We start from the raw sequence: 17,444 nt of genomic DNA, 5'->3' as shown, positions 1-17,444 counted from the left end.
CATGGCAGAGCTGGAATTAGAACTCTGTGACTCACAGGCTTGTGATTTTTCCACTAGGCCGAGTTGCTTCTCTAACGTGAGCATCAGGTATGGTCCTGGACCTCTAGGGGCTCATAACCTGAGGGCAAGGTCGGGAGAGGTTTGACACCAGGCACAAATGGAAAGATTAAATAATATAGATATGAAAACATTAACAAAGACCTAAACTCAGGATCCAGTGATTCTGGTGGTGAAAGGGGCTGGTAGGATCCTCACGGTGCTGCCCCCAAAGTCATTCAAAATCCAGTCACAACCGAAGTCTTCTGATTGTATTGAAATTGAGAGAGGCTTCCAGCTGCTGCAGCTTAGAAAGCAGTAGATAGAACACGGGCCTGGGAGTCAGAAGGACCTGGGTTCTACTCCCGGCTCCACCACTTGTCAGCTGTGTGACCTTGGGCAAGTCGCTTTACTTCTCTGTGCCTCAGTTACCTCATCTGTAAAACGAGGATTAAGACTGTGTGCCCCATGTGGGACAGGGACTTGCTCGCATCCACCCCAGCACTTAGTACTGTGCCTGGCACATAGTAAGCGCTTAACAAATACCGCAATTATCATTATTTTTATTCCAGGAGGCACAGACACGGCTGGAGCAAAGACACTAGTTGGCATGGTGGGAAGGTGGCAGGTTTTCCTGGAGGTTTCACTTGGCAGTCTGGTAGGAAGAGAGGCTGAAAGTTGCACTGCTGGAGTTTAAATCCGTATCGGCCCTGCAGGAACAGGATTTGTTGGGAGCAAGAGCCCCGGTGGCACGGTGGGAAGGTGACGGGAGTTTCTGGTAATTTTCCTTGGCAGTCCTGTGGGAAAAACGTGTGTGACCTGTCGTTACAAATGACCCCTGTGCCAGATGATTGAGAGTTTTGCATTCTAACTCACAGTTAATAAAAGGGCTCCGGAGGTGATTCTAGGAATTGTAGGCCAATAAGTCTATCTTCTATGCCTGGCAAATCGGTCGAATCAACAGTTAACTTTAAGATCAGTGAGTACTTGAAAAACACAACCTGATGGGGAAAAACAACAGAATTTTCCAAAAACTTGAATTGTTCCTCATTATTCTTAAGTTATTTGAAGGAGTCGACAAGTATGTCGATAGAGGAGAGCCAGGATGCATAAAATATTTAAATTTTCAAAAGGCCTTTGACATGGCTTCCAACCAAAGGCTTATAAAAAAAGACTGAATTATCATGGGATCAGAAGGACTGTTCAGTCACAAATAGAAAACTTGCAAAAACCGAGGGAGGGATAAATGAACAATTTTCAGGATGGAGAACTAAACTCCTATGGTTCCCCAGGGATCAGTGCGAGAACTGGATTTGTTTAATATCCTCTGGAAATGATTCGGAAGAGAGTGTGGGCAGTAAAATCTCAAAATGTGCAGAGGATACTAAACTCTTCCAGGTGGTAAAATACCATGAAAATGGGGATATGCTTCAGGGAGACCTTGTGAAGTTGAGTGGGCTGAAAAATAGCAGGTGAGCATCAGTGTAAAATGGGCATGGTAATGCATCTTGGGAAAAATAAACTTCAGATTCCTAATGATCCACTCTGAGCTTTCGGTCATGCCTTAGGAAACAGCTCTTGGAGCCATTGTAGACTTTAAAAAAGAGTCACTGGGCCACTGATGATGATGATGGTATTTGTTAAGCGCTTTAACTATGTGCCAGGCACCCTACTAAGCGCTGGGGTAGATACAAGCAAATCGGGTTGGACCCTGTCCCTGTCCCATGTGGGGCTCACAGTCTCGATCCCCATTTTACAGATGAGGTAACTGAGGCCCAGAGAAGCAAAGTGACTCGCCCAAGGTCACACAGCAGACAAGTGGCTGAGCTGGGATTAGAACCCCTGACCTTCTGACTCCCGGGCCCGTGCTTTATCCACTACACCAGCCTGCTTCTCACCATTGTGCAACAGCAGCAGAAAAAGTCTTCCAAATGCAGGACATCCTTAGGAAGGGGGATGGAAAACTAACCGAAGATATAGTTTTGCCATTATATGAGACCATTTTAAGAAGGCCGTGATAGAGTCCGAAAAGGTGCAGAGTATGGACAGCGTGGTCAGGGGAAAAACTTTCTTAGGTGAAACTGAGAGACGTAGGACTCTTCAGACCCCGGCTGAGAGGAGATGTGATTGAGATATACCAAATCCTAAAAGTTATGGGAAAGGTGAACACAATAACATTGGCCCCTCAAGTCCCTCAACATGAAGTCGAAGAGACATCCCCTGAAGCTTAAGGGAGGCAGTATCAAAACAAACCAGAGGAAGCCCTTCTTCTTTACACAGCATTTGGCAAAGCATACGGAATTTGTTACCACAGGAAGGAGTAAAAGATGAGAGGATGGAGTCGGTTGAAATGGGGAAAACTGAGGGGATGCACAAGTTGGTTTCTTGGTCATTTTTATTGGTTCACCAAACTCTCTCATCATTTTCTTGTCCATCGGGGCCAAGAGCACCACCCAGGCCTACAGGAGGCCGGGGAATAGATTCAGTGACCTCCGAAGTCGCCCAGCCCCGAGAGTCTAGAGTTCTTTGATTATTTATGTGACCATCAACCCCAAATAACAGTAATGACGGTATTTGTTAAGCGCTCACTGCGTGCCGGGCTCTGTACGGAAACACGCTATGCATACTTTCGCCTCGGCATTCCCCAAGTGAGCGTAGTGCTGTCCGACTGTCAAAATGAGCACAAAGAAATGGACATCAGGTTTGGCTGTCTGTCCCCGGGAAAAAAGTAACAAGTGGAGATTGGGATGAGGGTAGTGTTTAGCTGGTAAAGTTACAGATTCCAAACCTTGGGCCCTCTCGGGGTGGACATGGTGTTCGCAAGCTGCTGGCCAAAGGGAAATTCTTCTCTGTAAAATAATAAAAAGTGCTGAAGCGCCATGTACGGAGGACAGGGCAACGGAAGAGCAACACCAGGGAGTCCGCAGATGGCAAAACTGTAGGGGGTGGGAGTCCCACCAGGTGGCCGAACAGCAGGAGGACATTATAACTTGATTTACTACTTGACTATATGCACATCTGTTCCTCCGTTGCGTGGTTTCCTGTCCTTCTTTTTTCCTCTTGGTCAAGAAAGAAGCATTCACTAGGAAAAGGGGCAAATAGTTCCTGTGACATTTACTTCGGAACTGCAACCCCTTTGTAAATGAAACCAGCAAAAACTGAGAAAGACTTTGACGTCCCAACCCGGCAGCCGCCCAGTCCCTCGAAATCCCGGGCCAGGTTTCTCCAGCGTGTGTCGGTCCCCCTTCAAAGATGCCGACGAGCAGTGATTCAAAATCATCTTCTGTTGCGTCTGGGAAATTTACACCGTGGGAGAGTGGAATAAGAGGAACACCTGAAGGGCCAGTAGGAGGCTGGCCAGGAGAATGGAAAAGATATGGCAAGACAGTGGGGAAAATGGGCTTCCAGTCTGCCTCTCCCAGACTCCTCTCTCTTCGCAGGTCTGCCCCGCTCTTCCTGCCTGCCTTCTCTCACGCTGCATTTCCATACGTCCTGCAGTTACTCGGTCTTCTCTACTCCCCGAGAGAGGATCACTCAAGAAACATTTCAATCACCCCAAAGACACTTTTAAGCTATCTCGGCTGCCCATCGAGCTGCCCCAGGACTGCGGCAGACGAGGAGAAATCTTGTAAGGTTTTTGGTGGCTGTGGAGATTCAGAGGTTCCTGGGAACGACAAATTAGCAAAAGGTACGGGCTCATCCCAGGTATCCGGGGACGTGTTAAATAATGAACGGGTCATTATTTAACCATTATGTGAGACCATTTTAAGAAGGCCACGGTAGAGTCCGAAAGGTGCGGAGTGGTCAGGGGAAGCTTTCTTAGGTGAAACTGAGAGACGTAGGACTCTTCAGACCCAGGCTGAGAGGAGATGTGATTGAGATGTACCAAATCCTAAAAGTTATGGGAAAGGTGAACACAGTAACCTTGGCCCCTCAAGTCCCTCAACGTGAAGTTGAAGAGACATCCCCTGAAGCTGTTGGCCGACTATGACCTAGAAGGAGTTTTTATAACTGGAAAGCAAACTGCCGTTCAGCAGTGGTAAAAACCAACTGCCTTTACTCAGAGTTTCCATGGTAACTACAGGGAGCCCGGCACGTCCACGTTTCAGAGGCGACAGGTGGATAAAGGACATCCCAACAGGAGCCACGGGCCTCGGCCCCCTTCAAGAACCGGAATCCCAGGCCCGAGAGCCTTCCTGTCCTTGGCCCCTATAGCAGTTCGTCTGGGACCACGGTTCCCCGGGCTAAAGGAGTGACCTTTGAACAGTCGTAGGCCCGTTACCTCCAACGCTGCTGAACCTCACATGGTTCTGGATTGGTGGGTCAGAGCGCCATGGGGCGTTCAGCACAGTGTGCTCTAACTGTGATCCTCTGGTGAGCGGAAAGTAGACCCCAGCCTATAGAGGTGGGGGATAAGCGCACACGGTGTAGTGGATAGACCAAGGGCTTGGGAGTCAGGAGGTCATAGGTTCTCATCCCAGCTCCACCACTCGTCTGCTGTGTGGCCTTGGGCAAGTCACTTTACTTCTCCGTGCTTCAGTTTCCTCATCTGTAAAATGGGGATTAAGAGTGTGAGCCCCATGCAAGACAGGGACCGTGTCCAACTCAATTTGCTTGTATCCACCCCACCGCAGTGCCTGGCACATAGTAAGAGCGTAACCAATGCCACAGTTTTTATCATTAGTAGATACCACTGATTGGAATGGAGGGAGCTGTTGGCCTAGATGTTTGTTGTGGGCTCTACATTGAGCAAAGTGAACTTTTCATAGTGTTTCATTTCTTCCAGTGTTCCTCCCTAGCACCGGGGGGACTGTTTGTTTCTAATGGTATTTATTAAGTGGTTACTATATGCCCGGCACAGTACTAAGCGCTGGAGTAGATATAAACTAATCAGGTTGGATGCAGTCCCTGTCACACATGGAACTCACAGTCTTAATCCCCATTTTACAGATGAGGTAACTGAAGCCCGGAGACGTTAAGTGACTCGTCCAAAATGACCCAGCAGACACGTGGTGGAGCCAGCATCAGAACCCAGGGCCTTCTGTCTCCCACGCCGATGCTCTTCCCACTGGGCCACGCTACTTTTTTCAAAACCCTGCTAGCTGAGTTCTGCAGCTGGTAAAGACTGTTCCCGGCAGAGGAAGACGAGCACTGGGTGACCCGCGTTCCCCTCATAGGGCGTCGGCACCAAGCCGGTGGGGAGACGATTAAAAATTGTCTTTTTCCGTTTTACCAGCATCGCTTTTATTTGAAGGGATGAGAATGTATGATTAAATAATTACTGTGTTGGAAGATTTTCCTCAGAAGTTAAATCTTCTCCCCAAACCGAGTGAAAATGTGTTTGGTGGCAAGTACAGGGAACACGTTCACATGATGTTCTTCTTCTCTAACTACTCACTACTTCACTTGTATGGAACATGTCTACCAACTCTGTTGTACTGAACTCTCCCAAGCGCTTAGTAGAGTGCTGTACACACTGAGAGCTCTCAATAAATACCGCTGATCGACTGATTTTAGGACTGACGAAGAGTCACAAATTAAACCTGTCGGGGGTTAAAGCAGATGTGGGGGACTCAGAGGAACAAGAGCTCAATTTTACCCCTCTGAAATACAGTTCACTGCTAAAATGAGAACAGGGGCAATGCCTTTTTAAGGTAATCTTTCATCAAAATTGGGGAAGTAAGGTCACATGGCATTCTTGTGGAGGCACCCCATTTGCCTTAAGCTAACTCTGGGTTCTGGAATCAATCAATTCATGGAATTTATTGAGCACTTACCGTGTGCGGAGCATCAGTTTGAGGAGTCGTAGCAACGGGGCAAATTCTGAAATCCACCTTTCGTATGGGAAAGATCCCATGGGGATGGGAGTCAAAGGAATGCTTAGCTTAGCGCAGTGTTTTGTATGCAGTAAACACAACTGATCGATTACGTAGTGGGCAGGAAATGCGGCTACCAACCCTGGTTATATTGTACTCTCCGAAGCTCTTAACACAAAGTAAACACTCAATAAATATGATTGATTGATTGACTGATTGATTGATTGCACAAACGGCGACGGACAGCCAGACTCGATCCCTGAGTATCCCAGATTTTAAAGCCAAGGAGGATCATCTTGCCCTTACCTTTTGTTCCACTCTAGAATCTCATCCATGTCAAAGCAGCTAGATATAAAAATAGCAAGCGAGGCATAAATTCATATATACAATAGAGAATTAGAAAGGAAAGCCAACGTTCCCATAATTGTTGGTTTTAATAGAAACCCAGTGTCTCCGTGAAGACGATTGAGGTTTTTGGTAGGAAAGCCGCATGCGTTTATGTATCTCATAAAGTACTCAACTATGGGTCACACTTCTATTAATGCACCGTGGCCCTTCAGTGAAACTGATTCAGTGTGGGGAAGCAGCGAAATGTAAAGCTACATCATCCGGCCCTCCTGGGAAAACTATCCTTTTCCAGCCTGCTAAGGACAGTATATCTGAGCACTTCTGCATCGATGTATTTGGTTGTTCAAACGCCTAAGTCTGTGGAGTTTTACCTTTCGGGTGAGTTCACGTGTTAGTCTTTTGGATGACTCCCTTACAGCTTCTGATAAGTATTATTATTAGGAGTAGTGATATCTATCATCAGCGACAATCCCCTTCAATGCCTTCTTTCCCAAACCGACGTACTTTTCATTGGTTATTTACACAGCTCTATTATTTCCTATTGAACTCCTTGAACGAGTCAGTATGGCATACCTGAAGCAGCATGGCTCAGTGGAAAGAGCGTGGGCTTTGGAGTCAGGGCTCATGAGTTCGAATCCCAGCTCTGCCACTTGTCGGCTGTGTGACTGTGGGCAAGTCACTTAACCTCTCTGTGCCTCAGTTCCCTCATCTGTAAAAATGGGGATTAAGACTGTGAGCCCCACGTGGGACAACCTGATTCCCCCATGTCTACCCCAGCGCTTAGAACAGTGCTCGGCACATAGTAAGCGCTTAACAAATACCAACATTATAATTATTATTAGCTACATGAGAAACTGTTAAAATAAGACCGCCAGCCCCCGTTATACTGTGTCTGTTACGAAGTACCGTACTGGCCCCAGCACGATGAAGATTTCCAAAAATACGTTTTGCCATCATTAGTTTTAACCAAAGCTGCTAACGATCGATCCGAATTGTTTGCATTGCCACTCGGGGTTGCGGGGGTCACCTAAGACACACGGGGCTCCCCTTGGTTATCTGTGACCCCACTGATGGAAGCAGAGCCAGATTTCTGTCATCTCCTACTGCTCAGTCTCCCTCTATACACACACACACACACCCCCATTACATCAAGAGGATCAGACAATGTGGTAACCATGAGAGCCACACTCGAGTGGTTTCTGATGGCATCAGAACCCTGCAGTGTGTTCATGGCTTAGTCACCATTTTCCTTTGCTGGATTTTCTCTGTTGGAAGACTCTCTCAGGAGTCTTTTATAAGAGACATGCACTTTCATTTTTAGTCTTTAGAAACTGTTGCCATGTCCTGTGCCCTTCTGCTTGATATTTCTGTTGGTTTAAATTCTAAGTCAGATCGGTCTATTTTAGTGAAAAAGCAGAGGAATAAAACAGTTTGGATTCTACTTTAAGCTCTCTTTTCCCGGCAGTTTTTCACATGAGACCCGCACCTGTACCCTATATTGGCCTCACCTGGCCTCACATATTCTATTACACATAATCGATAACGTTATGGGAGACAGTATGGGCTAGAGGAAGAAACGTACAGCCTGGGAATTAGGAGACCTGGGTTCTAGTCCCAGGTCTGCCACTGGCCTGCTGGGTCACTTCACCTCTGCTTCTTATTTGCAAAATGAGTATGAAAATACTTGCCTTGCCCTACGCCACCGTGAAGCTTCTAGGATAAAAGCGGTGTCATTAATTTGAGAGGGTACTGGAAAAATAAAAGCACTTAATTGAAATTCTGGATTTTATTAATATATCTTGGATTTACATAGCCATTTTCTCCCACAGTGACATAATTTAACTTATTCCACCTCCTCAAGGGAGCTAGGGATGGGTTTTATTATCCCATATTATTGCTGCAGAAACTGAGGCACGGGATTTTTCACAGTGGGTCCCCCAAGAAGCAGCACGGCCTAGTGGTCGGAGCACAGGCTCTGGAGTCGGAAGGACCTGGGTTCTAAACCTGGCTCCGCCACTTGTCTTCTGTGTGACCTTGGGCAAATAATTTCACTTCTCTGTGCCTCAGTTCCCCCCTCTATAAAATGGAGGTGAAGACTGTGAGCCCCCTGTGGGACCTGGACTATATCCAACCTGCCACAGCTCATACCTACCCCATTGCTTAGTACATGCCTGGCATAGAATAAGTAGTGCTTAACAAATACAATGCTCTAGGTATACAGATAGTCGGGGATAAATCAAAGTTGCCAAACTGCCAGCTCGGTGGTGTTTCCACCGGTCCGTGAAGCAGAGATGAGGGCCACCTCTTCTATTCGTTACCCTATTTACTCATTACCCTATTTATTTTGTTAATGAAACGTACATCGCTTTGATTCTATTTATTTGCTATTGTTTTAATGAGATGTTCAACCCCTCGATTCTATTTACTGCTACTGTTCCCGTCCGTCCGTCTCCCCCGATTAGACCGCAAGCCCGTCAAAGGGCAGGGACTGTCTCTATCTGTCACCGATTTGTACATTCCAAGCCCTTAGTACAGTGCTCTGCACTTAGTAAGCGCTCGATAAATACTACTGAATGAATATTAGCTGATTCCCACTTTCCTCTCCCTGTCTTTCCTTTTTCCCTCTCCCACACTGAGCACCTGGCCCTACGTTACTCAAAAACAAACAGGGAGAATATTTCTTTTTCTTTTTTCCTCTCATCACCTTCTTCCTTTTCTCCCTTCCCGTGGTTCTTCCCCATCCTTAGCCGTTACAGAAACCATTGCGTTCAGCCAGACATTCTCATCGCTCACAAGCAGCTAAGCCTGCAACATCACAGCAGTTGGCAGTGAAGAGAATATGCCCAAGTGAAATCGTAGGGTCAGTTGAGGTCAGTAGAATGTGATTTCCAGAATTACAGTCAAACCTGGACTTCAAGAGTGGCCCAAGTTCCTTTTCCGAAAGTGCGGGTGCCATCGCTGGGGTTTGAAAGCTCCCCCCCGTGCCTTCCCTCTATCATGGAATCCAATTCAATATTGGCTGGAGAGAAAGGAGGTCAATTGGGAAAAGCAGCGTGGCTCAGTAGAAAGAGCACAGGCTTAGGAGTCAGAGGACGTGGGTTCCAATCCCGGATCTGCCACGTGTCTGCTGTGTGACCTTGGGCAAGCTGCTTAACTTCTCTGTGCCTCAGTTACCTCAGTTGTAAAATGGGGATGAAGACTGGGAGCCCCACGTGGGACAACCTGATTACCCTGTGTCTACCCCAGTGCTGAAAACAGTGCTTGGCACACAGTAAGCGGTTAACAAATGAAATAATAATAATAATTCCCACCGAATTGGCTTTCGCATGTAGAGAGACCCCAAAAGTATACCCCCTACCTAGGAGCAATTACAGACCCGCCTAAACTTTGGAGGCTTTCACCTCTAATTCGTGTGGGATGAAACACCAAATTCCTAACTGTGGCTGTGGGACCCCACCGTCCAGAAAAATAACGTCTGGCTTTTATTCCAGGAATACGCTACCGGTTCAGGATGGAGAGAAGCAGACGAGCCCGTGCCCGGAACCGTGGCGGTAATCAGGATTCTTTCTGCGACACTGGGTCCAACCGGGAGTTTGTTTTATGGTATCTGTTAAGAGCTCACTACGCGCCAGGCATTGTACTAAGCCCTGGGGTGGATACAAGCTCATCGGGTTGGATGCAGTTCCTGTCTCCCATGGGGCTCCCAGTCTTAGTCCCGTTTTACAGTTGAGGTAACTGAGGTGCAGAGCAGTGAAGTGACTTGCCCCAGTCACATTGCTGATGAGTGACAGAGCCAGGATTAGAACCCAGGTCCCTCTGACTCCCAGGCCCGGGATCTGTTACCGATTTGTACATCCCGAGCGCTTAGTACAGTGCTCTGCACATAGTAAGCGCTCAATAAATACTAGTGAATGAATGAATGAATCTATCCACTAGGCCACGCTGCTTGTGATGGATGGATAGGGCAGTGTTTGGGTCCCTCCAGCTAGTGGGAGCGGGGAAGACAGACACACGCAGAGAGATGGGTGGGAAGACACCACTGTGCTCACTATGTTCCACTTCCTGTATACCCCACACACCCCCACGTATAATAATAATCATGTTGGTATTTGTTAAGCGCCTCCTATGTGCGGAGCACCGTTCTAAGCGCCGGGGGAGATACAGGGCCATCGGGTCGTCCCCCGTGAGGCTCACGGTCTTAATCCCCATTTTACAGATGAGGGGACTGAGGCCCAGAGAAGTGAAGTGACTCGCCCACAGTCACACCGCCGACACGTGGCAGAGGCGGGATTCGAACCCATGACCTCTGACTCCCAAGCCCGGGCTCTTTCCACTGAGCCACGCTGCTTCTCTATGTATGGTCGGTCTCAGCTCTCCAGGACCTTTGATCCCAGGTCCATCAGCCTCCCCCCAAACCAGGCCTGATGTTCCCCCAGCATCAAGGCCATCTGATCCCCAAACCTCCCCCCAGCTCCTCCCCGTCTAAATATGCCCTCCCTCCACGCCCAGCCCAAACCGGCAAAGGCAGCTCTCAGTGTCCCAACCCTCCCCCTCCCGTCTACAGTATCGGAATCATAACTATATCATGATAGTCTTCAGCATAATCATCACCCCACCCCCAGGTTATGTACAATATATACACACATCAATGTCAACCTTGTGATCCATCAGCCTCCCCCACCGGCGATCCCTAACATATATATATAGATATATATCCGTACACATACATACTTCCTCAGTGCTGTGAAGCACCTTTCCCTTGCCCCCCACTCTTTATCCTTTCCCCCCTCAGCCCCCCAGTTCATCAACACGTACGTCTATATCATTCTGCAATCCTGGAATCAACCCCTCCCCTAATCCCTTCTCCACCAGCCCGACCCTAACTCCCCCCGCCCCATCGTCGTCATCACGATCGCCGCCACGATAGACTAGGCGTCAGCAAACCCGGACCCGCCCTAAAAAAAGAGTGGGGGAGTAACTGGGGCAGCCCGAGACCCCACTCACCGAAACCCTGGGTGGGCCACGCTCTTTCTCCTATCCTATCTCGGGGCCCGTCAGTTGACCTTGCTCGGTCTCTCTTTCCTTGCGGCCTGCCTCGATCGGCCGTTTCGAGGACCGGTTCCGTTAACGCGCCTAGAATGTTGATGGGCGACTCTGTTATATTGGGCTCTCCGGAGCGCTCACTACAGTGCTCCGCACAGCCTGTGCTCGATAAATGACACTGAAATCCGATTCAATGATGAGCTGAAATTCTTAATGATGATAATAACTGTGGTATTTGTTAAGCATTCACTATGTGCCAGGTACCGTCCAAAGCACCGGGGGGAACACAGGCGAATGGGGCAGGCCTCGTCCCACATCCGACTTGCAGCCTTAATCCCCATTTTACGGATGAGGGAACTGAGGCACGGAGAGGTGAACCGATTTACCCAAGGTCACATAGCAGACAGCGGAGGTGGGACGATCCACGACCTTCTGGCTCCAAGGCCCGTGCTCTCTCCGCTAAGCCGGGCTGTTTTGAGCAGGCACCGTAGATTCTGACCTCTCCCCGAAGAGAGCGGACTCTGAGAAGCCCGAGAGGGGAGCAGGGCAGCAGAGAACCACCTCATTTAGGGAAAGTGACTCTCCCTATCTTGGCTGCGATCTGGGTGGAAAGAGGTCAGAGAAGCCTGGCTGCCCCTCAGCTAGAATTCATTCAATCACATTTATTGAGCGCTTACTGTGTGCAAAGCCCGGTGTTTGCCGTCTCTTCTCCCCCAGGTCACCTCTCTCACTCGCTCTCTACGGCTCAGTGGAAGGAGCAAGGGCTTGGGAGCCGGAGGACACGGGTTCTAATCCTGGCTCTGCCGCCTGTCTGCTGTGTGACCTTGGGTGAGTCACTTAACTTCTCTGGGCCTCAGTTACCTCATCTGTAAAAATGGGGATTAAAAAATGTGAGCCCCACGTGGGACAATCTGATTACCCTGTATCTACCGCAGCGCTTAGAACAGTGCTCAGCACGTAGGAAGCACCTGACAAACACCGTAGTCATTATTATTATCACTGCAGTCTCCCCTGAAGTTCGCTATGGGCAGGGAACCTGGCTACCATCTCCGTTGAACTGTACTCTCCCAAGTGCTTAGTACAGTGCTCAGCACATAGAAAGCACTCAGTAAACACCGTTGATTGATCAACTGATTAAGCATCACTGGAAGCAGCAAAAGTGCTTTCAGACCACCGGATAGGTAGGATATTCGGTAAGTGACTTAAGCGGACTTAATCAGCTTTTTCCGCCGAGCTCTACACTCGACAATCATTTAGCCAGATTCTCCCGGGGTCTGAGCTTCTCTCGGGTGGAAAGCACAGAACCCGCGGAGCCGCATCAGGTCTCAATGTTTCAGGGGGCAAAATAGCAGGGGCTGGAAACCCCTCACAGCCTCCAAAGAGATCGACCACGTGTCTGGGAGTTACACAGGTCCTGGGATTATCCGGTTCAAGGGCTGTGAAATGGGAGGAGGTCTTGAGAGAATAATAATTATATTTGTTAAGCATTTACTGTGTGCCAAGCTCTGTTCTGAGCGCTGGGGTAGGTACAAGGTAAGCAGGTTGTCCCACGTGGGGCTCACAGTCTTAATTCCCATTTTATAGATGAGGTAAAGTAAAATGCTCAGGTGATTTCCCCAAGGTCACACAGTAGACGAGCGGCAGAGCCGGGATGAGAACCCATATCCTCTGACTCCCAAGGCCGGGCTCTTTCCACTGAGCCGTGCTGCTTTTTCAAGGTTCTATGGCAAGACCAAGTACCTTTGTGCCCCCTTTCAAAGATGGACTCTCCACACCACCTTTCAATATAAGATTTTCTAACCAGATATTTCCCTTTTACTGGGAAGGCTTAACAGGGCAGGAGAAACTGCTAGGCTCGCACGTCAAATATTTCCCATATATTCCAAAAGATACCTAGAGGTGTGGTCTGTTCCTCACAACCCCATTCATCTGAAAGGAGGTGAGAGTGAATTCTTTAAAGCTCCTAATCCCGCTTTGTTTTCTAGCTTTTTGTCACGTGGGTTTGACACGTCTCTTCCAGTGGAATTTGCTTCAGGTGTGATTTATAATTTGGTACATCTGTGCTCCAAACCCTTTGTTTCTTTTCACCTGAAAACAGATCTCCTGCAGAGACTTCGCGAGGGGATTGGCCATCTGTTCAAGATTACATTTTTGAATTGTTTGCTTCCCTGAATTTTCTAGCCGGTGTGTGGGTTAATTAAATAGACTATCGAGAGTATATTCTTTTTGAAATTCTAGCCCAGCTACCAACTTTGTCTGGAACTACACACGTAGATTCCAGAGTCCCGTGTTAGCGATCTGTTGTAGTCAATACCGCATAAGGCTAGAAGTGTTAAAATGTGAGTACCCTGATTGATTTTTCTGCTCGCTTTTCAGAGTATGCTGAGAATAATCATTTAAGCCACCTCCAAAAGTGAGGCAATGCTCCTCAGGCCCCAGGAGAAGTATGAAGGTAGTTGAGAGTTTACCCTCAATTCCCTATTGCTTGCTCAAATTGAGGGAGAACCGGGATGGACAGTTAAAAAAAGAAAAATAAAAAACCACCAGGTGATACAAGATTGGAGGAAATGATGCAAGCTGCAGCTGAGATTCAAGGAGGAGGCAATCTCGGGATAAAGGTAAGCAACAGTGGGATGGGGTCTTGGGTCGGGGAAGATTACAGAGTCACTAAAAAATTGCTTATTCTTAGTGTAGGAGAAGATTAGAGGGAGATATTGATGTAAACTGGTGGGAGGGGAATGTGTCTGCCAACTCCGTACATTGTACTTTCCCACGTGCTTAGTCCGGTGTTGTGCACACAGTAAGTATTCAAAAACACCATCGATTGACTCCTAAAATTAGAAGTTACTGACTAGGCTATTGTTATCAATAACAACTAATATTTATTGAGGACAAATTTATTTATATTAATGTTTAACTCACTCTCTAGACTGTAAGTTCATGATGGACAGGAAATGTGTTTGTCAACTCTGATATTCTGTACTCTCCCAAGTACAGTGCATACTGTAAGTACTCAGTAAATATGATTAATTGATTAGCAATGTGCTGTGGGCTATACATAATGCAAAAGGAGATTAAATCCTTTTCTGTAGGGTGTCTACACTAGAATGAAAAGGTAAAAGACTGAAAAAAACAAAGTAACCTTTGTAGTCTTTGGCGAACACAGGTAGTCCGAAGAAAATATGTTTGTTGAGTTTCTAGTAAAGACCAGTGAAGAAAGCTTCAAAAGAGAATTTAAAGTAGAAATTATATTTCTATAATACAGAGAAGACTGAGCATGGTGGGATACCTAATTGGGTTAGTTACATTGAAATTTAGCGTTCTTGATAGTTTTAGCTGTTTCTTGAGGAAAAGAGATTTAATGCAAAGAGGAAGTAAATGTGATGCTATTGTTGAGAGCGTAAAAACTAAAAATAGGATAAAATTCTCGAGCTTGGCCGACTGTAGCTGCACGTAGAAGCGGCATGGTAGAGTGGATAGAACACGGGGCTGGGAGTCAGAAGGACTTGGGTTCTTATCCCAGCTCTGTCGCATGTCTGTTGTGTGACCTTGGGCAAGTCACTTCACTGGGCCTCAGTTATCTCCTCTGTAAAATGGAGATTAAGGGTGTGAGCCTCATGTGGGACAGGGACTGTGTCCAACCTGATCAACTTGTATCTACCACAGTGCTTAGAACAGTGCTTGGTACATAGTAAACACTTAAGTACCATAATTATTATTTTCACATCTCCCAGAGGCCTTGCCCAGTGAGCCCCTCTTTTCCCTGGCTTGCTCTCCATTCTCTGTCACCAAAGCACTGGGATCTGTGACTTCTGGCAGCACTTATCTTTGAATCCTATACTATGTTACCTACCTTCCATATTAATGCCTGTCCTCTCCTCTAGACTGTAACTTGTTATGGGCAGGGTACATGGCGACATTCCGTTGTAATTGTACTCTCCAAAGTGCCTAATACAGTGCTCTGCAAATAGTAAGTGCTCAATAAATACCACTGATTGATAATTGATATCTTTCTTAGGGATTCCTAATGTGAGCATAAGTACCATTGATTGATAAGAAAGCAATGCCTTCCTTAGGGATGCCTAAGGTGAGCTGAATGCGATTCCTAATGTGAACTTAAACTGAATTCAAGATGATTCTGTAGTTCCAGAAGGCTTTCTGGGAGAACTAAACGCCTGGAAAACGTTCGCAGAAACAGACTGTTCACGGAGCACCCGGGGCAATCATCATATTAATAATTATGGTATTCGTTAAGCGCTTGCATGTGCCGCATGTACCGTACTAAGCCGTGGGCTGGATACAGGCAAATCGGGTTGGACACAGTCCTCGTCGCCACGTGGGGCTCACAGTCTCAATCCCCAGTCGTGGAGCAGGACTTTTTGGTCCCTGAAAACTTTATGTTGCCGACAGCCCTGGACACTGTCCCCATTTTGCTTTGTTCGCCGTGTAACACGTGATAATCAATCGATCGGTGGTATTTATCTAGCCCTCCCTACGTGCAGAGCACTGTACTAAGCTCTTGGGAGCGGACAGTACAGCAGAATTAAGCAGTCACAATCCCCGCTCATAACGAGCTCACAGTCTAGAAGGGGAGACGGACATTAATATGAATAAACTGTCTCAAGTCTGCTTTCTGATATTATGCCAAGAGGCACCCATTTTCATAAAGAATGAATCTTTTTAAAGTGCCATTTACACTGCACGTTTTGGGTGAATGGGGTTGAAATGATGGTTTCCAAATGGATTCTGTCAAGCTTCTGGAAAAGTGTGCAGAAGGAAGGAGAAAGCATCCTGCTTTGTTTCATCCCCCTCCTCCCTCTAATGCGTAGATGGAGCTAGAAAAACTAACTGGTCTGCCAAGTGTTTCTGTTCGGAAGGGACACCGTCTATTTTTAGCCACAGCGAAGTGTTGGGCAAAGGGAGGGAGACAGACCTCGGAAGGACAGCTCTGAGGTGCAGTCCAGATGGATGGAGCAAGTAGAGAGAGAGAGAGAGAATAGAACAGAGTCTGATTAAGAGGTCTGCAAATTACAGGCTTTGAACCCAAACCTACAGCCAGAAACTTGAGGCTGTTCCCATTTCCAGGGTCCTTTTTACACACGGGATGATAGATTTAACCCACAGTTACTTGAGCCAGCCCGTAAACAATTCAAAATAAATCAGGGGAGGAAGATGAGTCCAACTAAATGTTTCACTTGGACTAGAAGCTGTACTTTTTCAGACCCAAACAAAGCCCAGCGATAATTGTAAATAGCGTTACTATGGGATTTAGAGTAACCACTACTGCTCGGTCTTCCTACAGTCCCCTGCTAAGTGTATGTTGTTCAGCCTCCGTTTGGGACATTTGGAAAAGGAATGAATGAATGAATGAATGAATAAGAAGGGGAAAATAGAAGCCTGGGACAAGACGGCCATTGGATTATGACAGAAATTAGGTTTTTGTGGGCATAAGTACCCTGCAAATTTTTCAACACCTTTCCTGTTGAAGGATGTAACCCTACGAAGCCTGTCATTTGAAATTCCGAACGGAGACGAAGCTCCTGACCCGCTGAGCTCCATTACTGATTCAGCTCTGGAATAAGTCATGGAGGTTTTTCTTGGCAGCAGTTTTCCTGTCTGAAAAAGGACCTGTTCGTTCTGTTCTGAGTCAAATAGGTGACACTTGGCAGATGGTCCCTGAGTCATAACTTCACTTATCTCGAGGCACAGAAGTGCCACACTATTGAAAAAGTTTAAATTGATCGTATTTATTTATTGAGCACTTACCGTAGGCAGACCACTGTACTAAATGCTTGGGAGAGTACCGAAGGAAAGGACTGATAGACGCATTCCCCGTTCACAATGAGCCTACAGTCTAGAGAGGGAGGCAGACGATAGAAACAAATTACGGATCTCTACCGAAGTGCTGGGTTGAATAAAGGGCGCAGATCAACTGCTAGGGTGATGCAGAAGGGAGCGAGAGAAAAGGAAACGAGGGCCTAGGCAGGGAAGGCCTCTTGGAGGAGGGGTGCCTTCCGGAAGGCTTTGAAAGTGGGAGAGCGATCATCTGGCAGATAGGAAAGGGGAGCTCTGCTAGGCCAGAGTCAGGATCTGAGTGAGGTACATGAATCTGACTCACTCAAGTGTAATACAGGCCAATGTATCTTTTTTTCCCTCTGAAGCAGAACTTCTGTATGGCTATCACCATAATTAAGTTTCGTG

The 17,444-nt window shown here is 47.2% G+C and overlaps 1 long non-coding RNA gene across 1 annotated transcript; it reads right to left on the bottom strand.

Annotated features, from left to right (window-relative positions):
- Positions 1-583: 583 nt before the first annotated feature.
- Positions 584-11,303, bottom strand: LOC114815023. Its single transcript, XR_003762810.2, has 2 exons — positions 11,205-11,303; positions 584-833 (listed from the first exon to the last, which is right to left on the bottom strand). It is a non-coding gene; the product is annotated as an uncharacterized LOC114815023 (long non-coding RNA).
- Positions 11,304-17,444: the final 6,141 nt, after the last annotated feature.

This window comes from Ornithorhynchus anatinus, chromosome 11 (assembly GCF_004115215.2).
Source record: "Ornithorhynchus anatinus isolate Pmale09 chromosome 11, mOrnAna1.pri.v4, whole genome shotgun sequence".
NCBI lineage: Eukaryota > Metazoa > Chordata > Mammalia > Monotremata > Ornithorhynchidae > Ornithorhynchus > Ornithorhynchus anatinus.
This window is presented reverse-complemented; position numbering and strand designations above follow the sequence as displayed.